This window comes from Cervus elaphus, chromosome 15 (genome assembly GCF_910594005.1).
Source record: "Cervus elaphus chromosome 15, mCerEla1.1, whole genome shotgun sequence".
Classification (NCBI taxonomy): domain Eukaryota; kingdom Metazoa; phylum Chordata; class Mammalia; order Artiodactyla; family Cervidae; genus Cervus; species Cervus elaphus.
The window spans coordinates 1,126,218-1,147,085 of record NC_057829.1 but is presented as its reverse complement, the minus strand read 5'-3'; the positions used below and the strand labels follow the sequence as shown (position 1 = coordinate 1,147,085).

At 38.2% G+C, this 20,868-nt stretch overlaps 1 long non-coding RNA gene across 16 annotated transcripts in view; it reads right to left on the bottom strand.

Annotated features, from left to right (window-relative positions):
• The window catches only part of LOC122709549, a 95,141-nt gene that overhangs the window by 46,941 nt on the left and 27,332 nt on the right, over positions 1-20,868 (bottom strand). For 6 of the 16 annotated variants that reach the window (XR_006345558.1, XR_006345557.1, XR_006345553.1 and 3 more), the window contains 6 exons: positions 19,373-19,483; positions 16,872-16,988; positions 14,745-14,785; positions 11,510-11,569; positions 10,242-10,334; positions 9,049-9,104 (listed from right to left, as the gene is read on the bottom strand). This is a non-coding gene — a long non-coding RNA (uncharacterized LOC122709549). Of the gene's footprint in view, positions 1-5,450; positions 6,249-9,048; positions 9,105-10,241; positions 10,335-11,509; positions 11,570-14,744; positions 14,786-16,871; positions 16,989-19,372; positions 19,484-20,868 lie in introns of those variants that run through there. The other 10 variants (XR_006345561.1, XR_006345566.1, XR_006345555.1 and 7 more) reach the window with 7 other exon arrangements.

The window sequence follows — 20,868 nt, the reverse complement described above, 5'->3', positions numbered from 1 at the left end:
CTTCTGGATTTTAAAAAGAGACATGAAAAGAAAGCTATCTCGAATTACTTTACCTACTTTAATACAAATTCTGAAGTAAAGTCTTAAGAAGAATGAGAGAAGGAGTTTTATAGGCAGGAATTTATATGTGGAAAACTCAGATAAATAAACAGAGGCCAAGTCCTGGTAAGAGGGGAGATGAACTTCAACATCAAGTTTTAAAAGAATTACTATCAACGTGTTAAGCTTAGCTAAAAAGCAAAAGAGAATATAAATATTAGTTGTGCACATTTCTTTGCTATGCTTGCTATTGTTCCATTCTTCTCTTGTAGTTATTTGAACGCTGTAGAAGAAACTAAACCACGTTTCAGGATTAATGAGAATTTCATCATCAATTTTCAGGGTAAACTAGTATTAGGAGAGTGAAATCACTTTAAAAGGCTACCCTTTGAAGTACTGTATCTTATTTACTCACATTTTTGTTACAAGGGTATTTCACTTGCTTTAGAGATTTACCTAATGATATTTAGACCATTCTTTTTTTTAGAATATCTATTTAAAGGACATATCAAGAAGACAAAGACAGAAAAAGTGGGATAAAAAATTATTTCTAGAATCTCAGCACTCCTTTAGACTGGCCAATGATGTAGAAGCTTATATTATCTTTCATGTCACAATAAAGTAAATTTTTCCTATGTAGGTATATGATGTATAAGTTACCTTTTTAATAATTATTTTGGGTTTAAGGTAGAAAATTACACTTAACGTGAATAATTAGTAAATCAGACAGATGAAGTGGTAGAAAGATTCACATTAAAACCAATATTTAAAAGCAACTAGAGAAGGAAGAAATGAAGAACCCCAGGGTTAGTAGAAGGAAAGAAATCTTAGAAATCAGGGCAGAAATAAATGCAAAAGAAACTAAAGAGACCATAGCAAAAATCAACATAGCTAAAAGCTGGTTTTTTGAAAAAATAAACAAAATTGACAAACCATTAGCAAGACTCATTAAGAAACAAAGAGAGAAGAACCAAATTAACAAAATTAGAAATGAAAATGGAGAGATCACAACAGACAACACTGAAATACAAAGGATCATAAGAGACTACTACCAGCAGCTCTATGCCAATAAAATGGACAGCTTGGAAGAAATGGGCAAATTCTTAGGAAAGTATAACTTTCCAAAACTGAACCAGGAAGAAGTAGAAGATCTTAACAAACCCATCACAAGCAAGGAAATCAAAACTGTAATCAAAAATCTTCCAGCAAACAAAAGCCCAGGACCAGACGGCTTCACAGCTGAATTCTACCAAAAATTTAGAGAAGAGCTAACGCCTATCTTACTCAAACTCTTCCAGAAAATTGCAGAAGAAGGTAAACTTCCAAACTCATTCTATGAGGCCACCATCACCCTAATTCCAAAACCAGACAAAGATGCCACAAAAAAAGAGAACTACAGGCCAATATCACTGATGAACATAGATGCAAAAATCCTTAACAAAATTCTAGCAAACAGAATCCAACAACATATTAAAAAAATCATACACCATGACCAAGTGGGCTTTATCCCAGGAATGTAAGGATTCTTTAATATCTGCAAATCAATCAATGTAATACACCACATTAACAAATTGAAAGATAAAAACCATATGATTATCTCAATAGATGCAGAGAAAGCCTTTGACAAAATTCAACACCCATTTATGATTAAAACTCTCCAGAAAGCAGGAATAGAAGGAACATACCTCAACATAATAAAAGCCATATATGACAAACCCACAGCAAGCATTACCCTCAATGGTGAAAAATTGAAAGCATTTCCCCTAAAATCAGGAACAAGACAAGGGTGCCCACTCTCACCACTACTACTCAACATAGTTTTGGAAGTTTTGGCCACAGCAATCAGAGCAGAAAAAGAAGTAAAAGGAATCCAGATAGGAAAAGAAGAAGTGAAACTCTTGCTGTTTGCAGATGACATGATCTTCTACACAGAAAACCCTAAAGACTCCACCAGAAAATTACTAGAGCTAATCAATAAATATAGTAAAGTTGCAGGATATAAAATTAACACACAGAAATCCCTTGCATTCCTATACACTAACAATGAGAAAACAGAAAGAGAAATTACGAAACAATACCATTCACCATTGCAACAAAAAGAATAAAATACTTAGGAGTATATCTACCTAAAGAAACAAAAGACCTATACATAGAAAACTATAAAACACTGATGAAAGAAACCAAAGAGGACACAAACAGATGGAGAAACATACCGTGTTCATGGATTGGAAGAATCAATATTGTCAAAATGGCTATTCTACCCAAAGCAATCTATAGATTCAATGCAATCCCTATCAAGCTACCAACGGTATTTTTCACAGAACTAGACCAAAGAATTTCACAATTTGTATGGAAATACAAAAAACCTCGAATAGCCAAAGTAATCTTGAGAAAGAAGAATGGAACTGGAGGAATCAACCTGCCTGACTTCAGGCTCTACTACAAAGCCACAGTCATCAAGACAGTATGGTACTGGCACAAAGACAGAAATATAGATCAATGGAACAGATTAGAAAGCCCAGCGATAAATCCACGAACCTATGGACACCTTATCTTCGACAAAGGAGGCAAGGATATACAATGGAAAAAAGACAACCTCTTTAACAAGTGGTGCTGGGAAAACTGGTCAACCACTTGTAAAAGAATGAAACTAGAACACTTTCTAACACCATACACAAAAATAAACTCAAAATGAATTAAAGCTATAAATGTAAGGCCAGAAACTATAAAACTCCTAGAGGAGAACATAGGCAAAACCCTCTCTGACATAAATCACAGCAGGCTCCTCTATGACCCACCCCCTAGAATATTGGAAATAAAAGCAAAAATAAACAAATGGGACCTAATGAAACTTAAAAGCTTTTGCACAACAAAGGAAACTATAAGCAAGGTGAAAAGACAGCCCTCAGATTGGAAGAAAATAATAGCAAACGAAGCAACAGACAAAGGACTAACCTCAAAAATATACAAGCAACTCCTGCAGCTCAATTCCAGAAAAATAAATGACCCAATCAAAAAATGGGCCAAAGAACTAAACAGACATTTCTTCAAAGAAGACATACAGATGGCTAACAAACACATGAAAAGATGCTCAACATCACTCATCATCAGAGAAATGCAAATCAAAACCACAATGAGGTACCATTACACGCCAGTCAGGACGGCTGCTATCCAAAAGTCTACAAGCAATAAATGCTGGAGAGGGTGTGGAGAAAAGGGAACCCTCTTACACTGTTGGTGGGAATGCAAACTAGTACAGCCGCTATGGAGAGCAGTGTGGAGATTTCTTAAAAAACTGGAAATAGACCTGCCATATGACCCAGCAATCCCACTTCTGGGCATGCACACTGAGGAAACCAGATCTGAAAGAGACACGTGCACCCCAATGTTCATCACAGCACTATTTATAATAGCCAGGACATGGAAGCAACCTAGATGCCCATCAGCAGACGAATGGATAAGGAAACTGTGGTACATATACACCATTGAATATTATACTCAGCCATTAAAAAGAATTCATTTGAATCAGTTCTAATGAGATGGATGAAACTGGAGCCTATTATACAGAGTGAAGTAAGCCAGAAAGATAAAGAACATTACAGAATACTAACACATATATATGGAATTTAGAAAGATGGTAATGATAACCCTATATGCAAAACAGAAAAAGAGACACAGAAGTACAGAACAGACTTTTGGACTCTGTGGGAGAAGGTGAGGGTGGGATGTTTCGAGAGAACAGCATTGAAACATGTATATCATCTAGGGTGAAACAGATCACCAGCCCAGGTGGGATGCATGAGACAAGTGCTCGGGCCTGGTGCACTGGGAAGACTCAGGGGGATTGGGTAGAGAGGGAGGTGGGAGGGGGTATTGGGATGGGGAATACATGTAACAGCCAATGCAGAAGACATAAGAGACACTGGTTCAATCCCTGGGTTGGGAACATCCTCTCGAGAAGGAAATGGCCACCTACTCCAGTATTCTTGCCTGGAGAATCCTATGGACAGAGGAGCTGGTGGGCTACAGTCCATGAGGTCACAAAATGTTGAACAGGACTAAAGAAAATTCTGCAAGAGATGTTAACACCAGACCACCTGACCTGCTTCCTGAGAAATCTGGATGCAGGTCAAGAAGCAACAACAGACAGGTTACAAATCTGGAAAGGATTTGTACTTTCCAAAGGAAAGGAAAGTACTTCAAGGCTATATATGGGTCATGCTGCTTATTTAACTTACATGAAGAGTACATCATGAGAAACGCTGGGCTGGATGAAGCACAAGCTGGGGTAAAGAATGCCAGGAGAAATATCAGTAACCTCAGATATGCAGATATCACCACCCTTATGGCTGCTGCTGCTGCTGCTAAGTCACTTCAGTCATGTCCGACTCTGTGCAACACCATAGACAGCAGCTCACCAGGCTCCCCTGTCCCTGGGATTCTCCAGGCAAGAACACTGGACTGGGTTGCCATTTCCTTCTCCAGTGCATGCAAGTGAAAAGTGAAAATGAAGTCGCTCAGTCATGTCCGACTCTTCAGGACCCCATGGACTACAGCCTGCCAGGCTCCTCCGTCCATGGGATTTTCCAGGCAAGAGTACTGGAGTGGGTTGCCATTGCCTTCTCTGCCACCCTTATGGCACAAAGGGAGAACTAAAGAGCCTCTTGATAAAAGTGAAAGAGGAGAGTGAAAAAGTTGGCTTAAAACTGAACATACAGAAAACTAAGATCATGGCATCTGGTCCCATCACTTCATGGCAAATAGATGGGGAAACAATGGAAAGAGTGAGAGACTTTATTTTGGGGGGCTCCAAATCACTGCAGATGGTGACTACAGCCATGAAATTAAAAGATGCTTGCTCCTTGGAAGAAAAGTTATGACCAACCTAGACAGCATATTAAAAAGCAGAGACTTTACTTTGCCAACAAAGGTCCGTCTAGTCAGAGCTATGGTTTTCCAGTAGTCATGTATGGATGTGAGAGTTGGACTGTGAAGAAAACTGAGCACTGGAGAATTGATGCCTTTGAACTGTTATGTTAGAGAAGAATCTTGAGAGTCCCTTGGACTGCAAGGAGATCCAACCACTCCATCCTAAAGGAAATCAGTCCTGAATATTCATTGGAAGGACTGATGCTGAAGCTGAAGCATCAATACTTTGGCCACCTGATGCAAAGAACTGAGTCATTGGAAAAGACCCTGATGCTCGGAAAGATTGAAGGCAGGAGGAGAAGGGGATGACAGAGGATGAGATGGTTGGATGGCATCACCAACTCAATCGACATGAGTTTGAGTAAACTCCAGGAGTTGGAGATGGACAGGGAGGCCTGGCATGCTGCAGTCCATGGGGTCGCAAAGAGTCGGACACGACTGAGAGACTGAACTGAAAGTGCCTTACACACACACACACACACACACACATATAGACAGATATAATTTTTAATAATAATAAACAGTACAGAGGGGCATAATGACAACCAGTAAATCCCTGCCCCACCGTTTTCAACTCTCAGCTTGCCAGTATAGAAATGAACCCCTCCCCGTGTCTGCTCTGATCAAGCCGTCTCCCTTAATTGTTCCAAATTGCGTCACGTCTTTGGTTGCTGCACGCTGCAAGCGTGCTTTCTTTTACAGTTTGAAATGCTTCCTTTTCCTAAAGTTTCCACCACAAGAGGGGTGAAGAAATGAGGCCTTCCAGGGTTTCCTTAGCTCCTCATCAATCCATATATTACTGAAAACTCATTTCACTTCATTTGAGGTTTACTTGCTCTTCTAATTTGGAGGACTGGGCTCCCCTGTGGCTCATCCCTGTACAATTTATCATTCCATGAGGTTTTAGACACATTTCCCATTTTTAAACAATGCACCCTGTACTCCTCCTTTTGTAAAGTTTGCGCCACTTTTTGTTTTATAGATAAAACAGCTTCTCAGATACTTCTGAGGATTTCAAGATTTTAATATTTTTAGTCCTTTGCTATTCCTTCAACTATCTATTTCCTCATAAGTTAATTTTTTATTTTATCTTTGGGCTTTTTTGGTCATGCTGCAGGCTTTCGACAAATGGTGCTTTTCAGCCAGACAAGTTGCAGGCAGGACGGGTGAGCCAATGGATGAGAGTCAGCCCTTCTGTCGGGCCCCCAGCTGGCACAGAGGTAGCAGCGGCTCCCGGGCAGGTGCTGAGCTTCAGGGAAGGGCAGGGTCACGGTCAGCTCCTGGCCGAGGGGAAGGAGACAGGCAACACGCGCTTGAGCCTCCTGCAGAGAGCATCTCCCTGATAAGGTTGCTGATCTAAGGTAACTGTTATTTTCAACATCCTGTATATCTTCTTCATACCAAGAATTGGTGAAATATTTCTTATTCATTTATTTCTTTATTTTGTTATGGTCTGACTATACTACTATGCTATTAATAAACATGCACATGATATCTAAATGATATAATATAGGACACATTCTAATTGGAGGATTAGAACTCTAACTCTAATTCTATTTTTGCATATAGGGTTATCGTTATCACCTTTCTAAATTCCATATATATGTGTTAGTATGCTGTAATGTTCTTTATTTTTCTGGCTTACTTCACTCTGTATAATGGGCTCCAGCTTCATCCACTTGTAAAAGAATGAAACTAGAACACTTTCTAACACCATACACAAAAATAAACTCAAAATGGATTAAAGATCTAAATGTAAGGCCAGAAACTATAAAACTCCTAGAGGAGAACATAGGCAAAACACTCTCCGACATAAATCACAGCAAGATCCTCTATGACCCACCCCCTAGAATATTGGAAATAAAAGCAAAAATAAACAAATGGGACCTAATGAAACTTAAAAGCTTTTGCACTACAAAGGAAACTATAAGTAAGGTGAAAAGACAGCCCTCAGATTGGGAGAAAATAATAGCAAATGAAGCAACAGACAAAGGATTAATCTCAAAAATATACAAGCAACTCCTGCAGCTCAATTCCAGAAAAATAAATGACCCAATCAAAAAATGGGCCAAAGAACTAAACAGACATTTCTCCAAAGAAGACATACAGATGGCTAACAAACACATGAAAAGATGCTCAACATCACTCATTATTAGAGAAATGCAAATCAAAACCACAATGAGGTACCATTACACGCCAGTCAGGATGGCTGCTATCCACAAGTCTACAAGCAATAAATGCTGGAGAGGGTGTGGAGAAAAGGGAACCCTCTAACTCTAATTCTAATTGATAAAGACTTGGCTTATACTCTTTATAAGCATATGTGATAACCTTAAAACTAGGGACACTCTTCAAATGATAATTCTACCTTTGACGTATATAATTAATATAATATTTCATTAACATTATTATATATATTATTATATAATTAATTTTGACTTACAAAATCCTAATTTTGCTTTGTTTTTGCTCTCCTACACACACACAGAAGCAGGCTGCCATAGTGAATCATAATTACTTGATTCAGAGGGCAGAAGCTTCTAGTTCATGACTATTACACTAGTGCTATGTTATTGTCATTGTTTAATCACTAAGTCGTGTACTGACTCTTTAACCCCATGAACTATAGCATGCCAAGCTTCTCTGTCCTTCACTATCTCCCTGAGTTTGCTCAAATTCATGTTCATGGAGTCAGTGATGCCATCCAACCACCTCATTCTTAATCGCCCCTTCCCCACCTGCCCTGATCTTTTCCAGCATCAGCGTCTTTTCCAGTGAGTCAGCTCTTCACATCAGGTGGCGAAAGTATTGGAGCTTCAGCTTCAACATCAGTCCTTCTGATGAATATTCGGGGTTGATTTCCTTTAGGATTGACCACTAGTGCTATATGGAGAAGGAAATGGCAAAGTACTCCAGTATTCTTGCCTGGAGAATCCCATGGACAGAAGAGCCTAGTGGGTTACAGTCCATGGGGTCGCAGAGTCAGACATGACTGAGGCAGCTTAGCACACACTAGTGCTATATAAGTTGGGCTTCCCAGGTGGCGCTAGTGGCAAAGAACCTGCCTACTAATGCAGGAAATGCAGGAGATATGGGTTCAACCCCTGGGTCAGGAAGATCCCCTGGAGGAGGACATGGCAACCCACTCCAGTATTCTTGCCTGGAGAATCCCATGGACAGAGGAGCCTGGTGGGCCACAGTCCATGGGGTTGCAGAGAGTCGGACATGCCTGAAGCAACTTAGCATGCTATATAAGTTGTCAAAAACAACTCCAGTGAAGTCACTCAATCACATCCCTACTACCCATATTTAAAACAAATTTATTTTGGTCAAGAGAAAAGTCCTTTCTTATTCAATGCGAATCCTTGCTAACTGCACATGAAGTCCAAGAAGGCGCCCACCCGAGTCGGTCAGCCAGGTTTTGACTCAAATAACCCCACTCCCAGTTCAGGGAAAGCACATCTTTCTGGTGTGGGACAAAACATGCTGCCCACCAAAACCTGCTCTTCACTTTGCCCAAGCAGTTGTCAATGTTTCCCAGATCACTGGCCTTTTCACTTCATACATTCATCCTAGAGCCTCCTACATGTAAAACGGTTTCCACCACCATCTTTATGCTGATGACTCCAATATCTTCCTAACCAACTCTCATCTCTATGTTGAGATCCAAATCCCTATTTCTAACTAATTCCTGTATCTTCAAATGCAAGTTGAGCTTAGTAGCCTTCAGCCTCATCTCTCACGCCAGCTCTCCTCTCTTTCTATAAGCCAGAATGGCATGAGCATCTCCCCAGTCAGCCAGGCTAAGAGACTGTGCCCCTTCCCAGTCAAGCCCTGCTGAGTTTATCTCCTTCATGCTTCCTGTCTTTCTGCACCCCTGTATCTCCTCTACGAGCCACTCAAAGGTATACAGCATCTGGTTCATTATTTGTAAAACAATAGGAGAGGCATTCATTTGGTATATGACACTAATGTATACAAAAAAGACAAATTTTCTAAGTACCTAATCTATTGTGTTAAGCATTCAAACTCAGTGAAAAATTCTTTCCTACAAGTTAATAAAAAACATAAGAGACTTACTTAAATGGTGTAAACAAAAATGATAAAGTAGCTTCTTTTTTCTGAGTCATTTTTACCTGGGAACCAAGCATGAAAATATTTTATATTAGAAAAGAGAAAAAAATGAACTAATTTCATTTTGAAATACAAACATCCATGAAAATGGTTCTTCAGTGATAGAAATAAATGGAATTTTGTGTTACTATCCTACTTCATAAATATTTAAAGAAAATGTTAATGCTATGTAGTACCATTATAATAAAGCTGAGAATGAAGCATATACATATACACCATGGAATATTACTCAGCCATTAAAAAGAATTCATTTGAACCAGTCCTAATGAGATGGATGAAGCTGGAGCCCATTATACAGAGTGAAGTAAGCCAGAAAGATAAAGAACATTACAGCATACTAACACATATATATGGAATTTAGAAAGGTGATAACGATAACCCTATATGCAAAACAGAAAAAGAGACACAGAAATACAGAACAGACTTTTGAACTTTGTGGGAGAATGTGAGGGTGGGATATTTCAAAAGAACAGCATGTATACTATCTATGGTGAAACAGATCACCAGCCCAGGTGGGATGCATGAGACAAGTGCTCCGGCCTGGTGCACTGGGAAGACCCAGAGGAATCGGGTGGAGAGGGAGGTGGGAGGGGGGATCGGGATTGGGAATACATGTAAATCCATGGCTGATTCATATCAATGTATGACAAAACCCACTGGAAAAAAAAAAAAAAGCTATCATAGAATTAAGCTATACTTTTTAACTCTTAGGAAACAAAATAAGCTATGCTGCATTAACACTATTATGAATAACAAAGTTTCAGTTAAATGGTCATTTCTTTACGTTGTTAATGCAAATAATAATATACACAGAACGACATGAAATGTTGCAATCTCTAAAACTACTTCTACAAGGCAAATTCCATCAACAGAGACTTGGTTTGCAGTCTTTATAAGCATATGTGGGACTCTAACAGTTAGGGACACTCCTCAGCGCTAATTCTACACCCTCAAACTGATTCATGAAAACTGCACCTCAGAAATGTGGAACTGCAGGACGCTAGTCAGGTACAGACAATTTAAAGATAATACATTACAATAAAATCATTTCTTCAAATGCAAAATCAAGTATTTTCACAAGATATATTCAGTTTTAAAATTGGAATCATGTCCATATTCGTGTGTGGTCTTGTTTTTACCTTGAACTGTTCAAGAATCTGTACTGCATTTGTAAACATGCTCCCTACTTTGAAGAGATCAGAGGTATTAAGCATGTCCACAGGAATGATTCCCTGTAAATAATAAACACTGGTTTAATATTAGTACCAACAAAGCTCAGGTTATTCTTATAAAACAAAACAGACTTACGAGGGAAGCAATAGAAATAAGACATGGACAAATAAATTCTTGGAATAATTAAAAAATCTTTTTTTAAATCATAACTGAAAAATGTTCTATTACTTTTCTCACAAAATAGATATAATAAAATAAATAAAGCAAAAGAGATGAATTAAGTCCAATAAAACCTAACATTTATCAAAAGATTACTATACGGCAGGCAGTGAACTAAATGCTCTGCACACACAAAAAGCTACTATGGTGGGCCACAGCCAGCACATTAAAAAAAAAGAAAGACATAAGAAAAATAGGAGTATTCTATTAGGGTTTAGTTGCTAAATCGTGCCCAGCTCTCGTGACTCCATGGACTGTAGCCCACCAGGCTCCTCTGTCTTTGGGATTTTCCAGGCAATACTAGAGTGGTTTGCCATTTCCTTCTCCAGGGGATCTTCTCGACCCAGGGATCAAACCCGGGTTCTCCTGCACTGAAGGCAGGTTCTTTACCAACTGAGCTGCCAGGGAAGCTCCACACTTATACTATACTTAAAAGTGAGGATGTTTTGTGAAACGTTTGTTTCAGTTATAGACATAACACACACATTTATGACTACAGGGGTCAGATGACTCAGGGTTTTGAGGCAGATGATATTATTTTTTTAAACTTTGACTTGAAGGGCTAGAAAGAATGGCTGATGGGAATGGATTCTGTTTGTCTTGTAGTTTTTCAGCATCCAGTTCCCATCTTAAAAACATTTCCACTGGAAGCTGAGATATTAGATGGAGCATAGTGAGTCTAATGAAGTCCCCTGACTTCCCATAATGAAGGGTAGACAAGTAATCCAGGCTGGACCACTCAAATGCTAATAAACACTGGAATCTGAAGCTTCAGGGTCAAGGAACAGACAGTACAAGAGGCACAGTGCGAGTCGGTGACCCTGCAGACTGGCTCTGCCATGGAACCGCAGTGAGTTTCTTTGTTCTGAGTCTCTGGAGCACTGATTTAGCAAACCAGCAATATCTTTGTCATAAATTTTCTTTAAATGGATTCAGAAATATATAAAAAGTAAATTTTACTGTATGATAATTTTTCTTTTATTCTGAGAGTTGATAAGAAAATTGTACTCTTTACCACTGAATTAAGAGGGAAGGGAACTCCAATAAGAGCTGCCATCAATGGTGCAAATTCAGCCTGCAAACAGAAGAAGTTAAATCTAAGACGGTGACAGATCAATAAGGACATTAAGTAATTTAATTTGTATAACTGGATTTTGAAAGATAACCACGATATCCATTTTAATCCATTATCATCAATATTTATTCAATACACAGTAGATACTGATCTCTAAAAAAATGTCATTTGCTAGAGGTACAGGAACTCAAGAAAACCTCAATTTGAAACCACTAGGAGCCCCCAAAGTAAAATATATAAAACAAAAAAGTTACTTATTCTACAAGCTAAGAGCTTGACCACCTAATGTAACAGTTTTGGGGTATTATGACAAGGATGCTTACTAGACAGAAAATAAACAGCAAAAGTAGTCTTCAATGAGATTTATATATATACACATATATATATTAATTAAAGAAAGAATACAGCAGAAGGAGGTTGGTTGGCCAGCCAGTGGAGTCTAGAAAAAGATGTCAAGCAGGATAAGAGTCTCATTAGACACAAGTTCGCAAGCATGGCTTTGGAGAGCCCCCTCCAGGTCAAGTATCCAGAAGAGCAGTCCATGCTTCCGGTCTCCATGGCCTCACCTCCCCATCTGTCCTCAGGCAGCTCTAACTTGTTCTGACTCTTTATCATCCTCTAGGCTGTGCTCACTGCAGAACTAATAACCTCCATTTTCTACATCTAATTGATTGCTTTTGTATTAGTCCTGATAATGTTTCAGGCAGTCAAGTGCTTGGCTGTCAGAATGCCCAATTTCAAACACTTCACTTGTGATCTCTCAGACCTTGGGCAGGTTATTTCAACTCTCCAATGCTTCAGTTTTCCCTGTCAGTTAAAAAATAAATAAAAGTTTCTCCCTTACAGAATTACGACACGATCGAATGAGACAATTTATAATGTACTGGTGTGTAATAATCCTGCACTAACCAGCTGCTGCAGACGCTGCTGTGATTATAATGATGTGACCACTCGGCACTGTGCAGACCACTCCCTCTGGATCTCTGTAACCCCACCATTAGAGCGTCTCCAATCTCTACTTTCTCAGTTCAGCTCATTCAGTCACTCAGTCGTGTCTGACTCTTTGCGACCCCATGGACGGCAGCATGCCAGGCCTCCCTGTCCATCACCAACTTCTGGGGTTTACTCAAACTCATGTCCATCAAGCCGGTGATGTCAACCAACCACCTCATCCTCTGTTGTCCCCTTCCCCTGCCCTCAATCTTTCCCAGTATCAGGGTCTTTTCCAATGAGTCAGCTCTTCTCATCAGGTGGCCAGAGTACTGGAGCTTCAGCTTCAGCATCAGTCCTTCCAGTGAACATTGAGAGCTGATTTCTCAAGCCCTCATTTGAAGTTGGAGTTTTGTCCCAGGCTCTCAGTCTGTCTTACTTTTACCATCTACGCCCTCTTTACCAAACCCCATCTCACAGAAAACTGACAATACCCCTGGCCGCCTGATTGCATCCTCTCCTTCCCCAGCCTCCACTGCTGGCCTCTTAACTATTCTCCAACATTGAGAAGATCCTGCCGTAAAACCTCAGATTGCATCACTCTCCAGGCTTCAAACAGCAGGAGGGCTTCCTCAAACTTAAGGATAAACTCCACAGGCCCACGAGGCCCTGCGCGTCCAGTGTCTGCCTCCCTTTAAACCACGATGTCTGTGCTCTGTTCAGCCTCCTTCTTCAGGATCCTTTGAAATGCCATGTACCCCCTCCCAGACTTCTGGGCACAAGCTGCTCCTTGGACTGAGAAGCTCCCCGCCTCCTGCCCTGGCCTGGCAACTTCTACTCAGGCTTCAGTCTCGGCTCAAGCCTCAGTTTCTCAGAAAACCTTTGCTGACCACACAGCCCACCAGATAGATCTGCTCTACGCCCTCATGACTTCCCAGGCCTCTTCTGCTGTACTTATCACTGCTATAATTTTACATTTATTTGTATGATAAGTAAAGATAAATATAACACTGATCTTATTCCTAAACTATAAGCTTCCTAGGGGAGGGATTGTGTCTCCTTTTTATTCACCATTACAGCTGTCTCATGAAGTTTAATGTTAATATTTCAATGTGGAATGTTAGTGTTAATGTCTGCACAGTGCTTAAACATACTGCAGACACATAACAATGCTGGCAGAAGGAATGAATACAGAATTCTCATCTAATGTAGATCTGAAGCAGTATTCAGAGAGTAATAGCATTCAGTTTTTGATCATGATAGTCTGGCTATAAATAATACATGCTCTTATTTTATGAACTTCAAGATATTCCTATCCCTCTGACAGTGATTTTTATTGCAAATTAATAGACTGCTATCTGACTCTATACATTTTCATTTGCTTGGGTAATAAGCATTCATCTGGAGAGAAGAGACCATTCTTAATATGCTGAGAAAGAAAAGGCTTCTGTGAGCACACAGCTGAAAATGAGGCCCCAGAGCTTGGTTTACCCTCCACAGTAAGGAAAGCCAGCTTCTGAGGTGAACATGTGAGGTGACCTGGAGGAGGTGTAAGATATTCCTGCCATTCTGGAGGACACACACCAATGACACCATGCCTTTCACTTGAAGACAGCTGTCTACATAGCATATCCTCAACAAGAAAATTCTGTGCTTCCTATTTACAGGTGATGCTATTTGGTCTAGCTCTATTAGATTGGCCAGGCATTTTCCTCTAATGTAAGGTTTCCTACAATGTAAGGATTCCTATAATGTAAGGTTTCTAATCTATATACTCTTGTCACTTTTTTCCCCACTGCATGTGTAAAAATTTGGGGGTAGAATTAAAGATAAAACTTGCGTTAATAAAGAAGAAACAGTAACTGACACACTAACAGGAAGGAAACCCATAGTGGGGTTTTATTAGATCTATGCTGAAAGCAACTGAACAAGGCAACCATGACAAGAAACTCACACAAGTGTAACAGGCACGCACATTTCAATTTGCACAATAATTCTGTAATCAGCCAGTGTTATTTGGAGAAAGTCGTCTTCTTTCAGTTTTATTTGAGGCTGCTTTATTTTGCCCAAAGAAAGACTACTTAGGGTGAAAATATTCACACTAGCAGGATTTCTCTTAGTAACTGAAATGTTTTAGAAAAATCTTTTATCATCTTTAACACAATTTTCTTTCCCAGATTTTTTTGTTCTAAACTTCTTATAGGAGAGAAAATTAAATTTGAACATGATTAAATATAATGAATACCTGATTATTATCTTGTCTCTTCCAGTTCTCCAACTTTCATTCTGAAAGATACAAATAAACATAAGTGCTGATGTTAAGAATTAAAAAAAAAAAGAAGTTATTTGATTATTGCAGGTGGTCAATGGAAAAAGAAAATATTGGGACAGTCGATTTTAAGCCAAGTATGGACCATGAGGGTACTAAAAAGGCAGAGTGGCAAACTTTTTTAAACTAGAATTTTAAAAGAGTAACTCAATAATATATATTTGATATTTTCTGTAATAGTTTATCAAACTTCCAAAATGCTCAGTAGGGGATAATTGTTTCAAAACATCAAAAGGCTAAGGAAGGAAAGATGGAAGCAAAAGGCACAATGATAACAACCGTCACATGACTGCAGTGACAGTCCTGCTCCAGGGAGTAACTACGGCGGCCAACCATCCGTTAGTCACTCTAAGCTTTTCTTTTTTTGGTAATGGCAGCTGCTTGCAAAATACATGAAATTTTTTAGCTCTGAGGCTCCTACCACCACTAATCCCAAATGTGAAAGTAGTATGTGCTTAGCAGCTCAGTCATGTCCGACTCTTTGTAACCCCAAGGACTGCAGTCCGCCAGGATTCTCTGTCCATGGGGATTCTCTAGGCAAGGATACTGGAGTGGGTTGAAATCAACTGCCAAAATAAAGTTCTGTTTCCTAAGTACAAACATCCCATTTAACCTAGCTTCTACTTAGACCCAATCTAATCCATTTAACAGGCAACCGTGGCAAAGAACCCGCCTGCCAAGCAGGAAACACGGGTTTGATCCCTGGGTCAGGAAGATCTCCTGGAGAAGGAAATGGCAACCCACTCCAGTCTTCTTGTCTGGGAAACCCCATGGACAGAGGAGCCTGGCGGGCTACAGTCCACAGGGTCACAAAGAGTCAGGCACGACTGAGCGACTAAACAACAAAAGCAATCTATTTAACACAGAGTATAGGAATACAAAATGATGCAGCTGCTTAGGAAAACAGTTTGGCAGTTTGCAAAAAATAAAACATAAGGAACATATGACCTGTTATTACTCACTTAGGAATCTACCCAAGAGAAATAAAAACACATATCCACACAAAAAATTTTATACAAAGGTTCACTGCATCATTGTAATAATAGCCCAAATGTGGAAACAACCCAAATGTCCATAAGATGATTGAACAAAATATGGTATATACATACAATGGAGAGAGGCGTAAGGAGTGACTGCTAATGGATAAGGGTTTTTTGTGGAGTGGGGGAGAGCAATGAAATTGCATAGTAGAGGCAATATCGTGTGAATATGCTAAAAAAAATTCAATTACACACTTTTAAAACATGAATTTTATAGTAGGAGAATTATATGTCCAAAAAATTCAAAAAAAGAAAGAATATGTAAGAAAACTTTATTATACAAACCCAAAAGTCTTCTAGTAGAAACACCTAATGCACCTGTGAGTTCACATCCCTGGAGAAGGTTTTAAAAAAGTTTCCAGGCCTTACCCAGACTCATGGAATCGAAATATCTAGTGATAAGGTCTAGAAATCTGTAATTTAAAAAAAATCTGTATTCTTAACAAGTACTTTGAATGAGTTGACACGGCTAATCCAGAGAAGGACATTTGGGGGGAATTTATTTTGTCCAATTAGTAAAAGCTCTGAAATTCTAAAAAGACCCTTACCTTACAAGAGAACCAGAGCTCCAAGGAAAAAGAAATTCCTTTTTATCATGGATTGAGAAACAAGGAGGCTTGCGCAACAGAGAAGGCCTTCAAAACTACTAGAGACAGGGCAAAATCTGTTCAGTTTTGAAATGTAAATTGTGACATAAATGTGGCTTATCTGATTGATAGTCTTTGCAGGTAAGATCTAAGCCAAGGGTTTAACCTGAGTCCTAGAGTAATAAAGTTTGTGAAAAAAGAACAGTACACTTGAACTTTCATAAGGCAAATAATAATGTGTATTTTAAGCTGAATATCATAAATGAAATAATATAAACTATACAAAAGAAATACACAGAAATAGTAATGTCACAAATAACAAAAGGAAAGCTATAATTTGAGAAGTCACTTTTTAAAATTAAACTTTGATTTTAAAATGTCACATTCATAAAAACAATAAAGGTAAGCATTCCCACCTTGCAAATATGAGTCATCAAATTTCTGAGCTGACGCTTTTTGGGGAAGCCTGATTCCAGCTCCCCGAGCGATAAAAGGAGTACAAGTCTCTAAAGGATGACCGGCTCCATGGGAGCCTACAAATAAGGCACAAAGAGCAACGTGAGTATATAAAGATGAACCTATACCTGATTAACCTATACCTAAATATTTTTTAATACTTAGTTCTAAAAAGTTGACCCATAAAGAGCTAATTTCTGCCACCACACTCCCAAAAGATTGCATCTCTACTTAACAATTAGTTTTAAAATATTCTCAAGGCAAGTCAGAGCATCAACAACAAACAGGCAAAAAGAAAAACCAGAACACCCGTGGAGTGACTCTGGTTGAAAGAAGATTAAGAATCATAACGACTAAGGCTTGGAGGAGATGCCACCAGAGTGGCACCAAAGGCAGAAACCACAGGGAAGGCTCCTCTGGGGAGTAACCGCCAGGTTTGGGGTGGGCAGTCAAGGCCAGCTCTGCTCTGAAGAGGATAGCAGGGTCTCAGTCTGCTTTTCTTCCCGGCCACTCTGGCTGGTATAGCCAAAACCCCATTATAAAGTGGGACCCACTCATCAGAATTCTACACTGTGATCCGGGGACCCAAGTCTCAGCTTTGCCTTGATTTGCTCTCTGGGCACACACTGTGTCTGCCTTGGGAGTCTGGCAGAGTGGACAGTCTCCTCTAGTGGACAAGGTCAGTAGCCCTAGGTCCCCCAGCAACACCACCTTAAACTCACGCACTATGCCATCACATACAGTTACTTCTAGGTAGAGGAATGTGGGTTTGGGGGGGGTTCTTCTGTGTGTGTGTGTGCATGCACGCGCGCGCACACATGCACACACTCAGCTGTGTCCGACTCTGCAACCCTGTGGCCTGTATCCCTCCAGGCTCTGTCCATGGAACTTTCCCGGCAAGTACACTAGAGTGGGTTGCCATTTCCTACTCCAGGGGATCTTCCCAACCCAGGGACCGAACCTGTGTCTCCTGTCTCCTGCACTGGCAGGCGGATTCTTTATCAACTGTGCCACTTGGGAAGTCAAATGAGAATATATTCCTTTCATAGAAGAAAGATTATATAAGATTAGTCTTTTTTTACGCTAACATTTTATGCATACTATTATGTGCTAGACACTTTGCATATACTAAGACATCTAATCCTCTTCAATACCCTAAAATATTTGCAAGTTACATTTACCACTACTTTAATCATAAAGTATGTATCACTTAGAGACAGACTAACCCCAGTCTGTCATTCCATCATCAGTGGTAAAGATAAATGCTGTTTTCCCATCATTTCCATAAACATCTTTAACAGTAGACTCAATTTCTTTCAATTCCTTATCAACTAATTTAATATTGTCTGAATAGTCCCTGTTTAAGAAGAGCAAATTAAATTATATTAATTACATTAATTTGGAAAAATCAAATTTATTTGACACGAATTTATGATAAAGTCAATAACTCCTAAAATACTTTTAGATTTCAACCTTAATGTTTTTCAATCAGAGCTCTGTAGATTGTTAAAAACAACTTTTCCTCTCTTAAAGAAGTAAGACAATCTGAAATCATTTTAAAAAATATTTTTTTAAAAAAGTATTGATTAGCAAATAGATTTTCATGAATGCTTTTTAAGTCTCAAATGCAACAATGATGACTTTTAAATTCAAGTCTCTAATAATGTAAACTATGTTGCTCTTGCCACATTTATCAAACAAGTTAAGTATCACTGTTTCAACTATAGAATATTTTCATTCTTTAGTGTGTTTGTGATATAATACATTTTGAACAAACTATATTTAAGCTTTCCATACAATTGAACAAGGGAGTGATTTAGTATAAGTTTTATTACTGAAGACAATGCACTGCGTTAAAGAAGAGAAGCATGAGGTATTCATTACTGGACGTTAATAGACTTTACTGTTAGTTAGACTAATCTAAATCTAATCCAAAATGAAAAATAAAAGTATAATATGAATTCTTCCTATCTTATGCTTTGCAAAAGTGAGAAAAACAGTTGCTGCTTTATATAAGGATTGCTACTGAAATATACAATACAAAACTTTATATATTATCTGCTAGATATAGCACTAATTAAATGGAACGTAAAGAACAGCTAGTTACATCTTTTTGTGATATAAATACTAGCACCATAAAAATGCTTTTTGTTTCAAAATTTATTAAAATCCTTCTAAAATATAATCTTTTTCTCTCTGCTTTGATAAATGAGTAATATGGAATACACGTACAGAACATATTTTACTTATATTAATGTGTAGTGTGGTCACAGCACATGTGATTTTAACCACAATATCAAACTACATATCATGTAAATTAGAATGTATTCTACTTCAGAGTTATTCAAAAGATAAGTTCTGTTGGTGATCATCACAAAGAAAACATTACAGTACTTTAAAAGTTCAAACAGAATAGGTATTTCCCTCAAAACCATGAAATTAAACACAGCGTTAAAATTACCTTGATGATGGTCGATCTGTCTATTCCTAATAAATGTAAGAAGAAAACTATTTTGTCTTCATTTACTTTAGAAAACAAAGAGTGGTTGTTTCTGGCAGCATGAAAGAATTCCTATATGTAACAAATCAGTTAAAAAATTTTAGTTCATTAATTTTATTTAAAAAGTACTTCCAATGAAAACATTTCATTAAACTTATACAGAACTAACAAATTAAATTGTCCTATTTTGTTTAAATTTGTCCTCAGGACCTACCAACACAAAGTACTTGTCAGTTCAGGTATCTATATTCAAAAAACAAGTGAGATATTTTCCGTGTTATAATTAGGCTGAAAAAAGATGATAGAAAGGGGATCTCAATTTCATCAAGTTCTAATAATACTGGAGAACTATTTTGACACGAGCCAACAATAAAATAGCACTAATGGCAACAATTTAGGAATGCTTTAGGAGTTTAAAATGTTTTCCTGATTCTTGTTCCGTGTTAGCACCCAAGTTCAACCATAATCTCTCACTCGGAACATTGTAAATAGCCTATTTCTACCGTCCCAAGACTCAAATCTGTGCTTCACAAGGTATGATAGAAAAATGTCCACATAACGAATGGAAATACAGATGAAAAATGATTAATTTCACAATGATAAGCTGGCTTCATAAAGCCCTCTAAGAAAAGGATTCATCCTGTACTTACATACACATGAACATATAAGCAAGTACCTATGGAAAGTACTTTTAAGTCACCTGATTACCAAGATATATAATTATTATTCACATAAATGTCTTTAACTATATAAGATGTTAATTTTAACAAGGTATTTAACTTTCCAATAAAAGTCTGAAGTATTCCTTCAACTAACTCTTCATTATTACAAACATTAAAAACATATACATGGTGCCATTAGAGTAACTACCTATTTCTGAATAGAAGAAAAAAAAAAGGAATACATATGAAATTAAATATAAATAAATATAAATAAATATAAATTAAATATAAATATACATAATCATCCTTAAAAGCATAAAATGACCCCCTAGCTTTCACATACATTCTAATTAGCCCCTAAGAAACTTTAAATCTAGATAGAAATGGGAAGTTTTTCAAGAGAAAGGACTTATATTCTAAAGATGTAACTGAGAAGCTGACAAGAAACAAAAAAACTTGGCAATTGAGTGGAGTCGAATTTACAATCTGTTTCACGACTGTAAAAAGTGCTGTTCATTCAAACGTGGACACAAGATCTGGGAAACCATGAAACATTAATCTTGCGGAGCTCAACCTGATAGATTCCCATTGCCTTTTAAAAAGTTGGTCTTTTGCACACAAGAGGTGAAATACACTCCTAGCTTCCTCTCCACTCCCAATATTTAGTATAATTATGCCCACCAACTCCCGTTTTTTTTCTTAGCTCAAAGGCACTCGTTCCTTTTTGTACTTAAATATTTACTATGCATTGTGGGAGAGTGCATGCATTCTCCCTTTTTCTCTAAGTAAAACTTC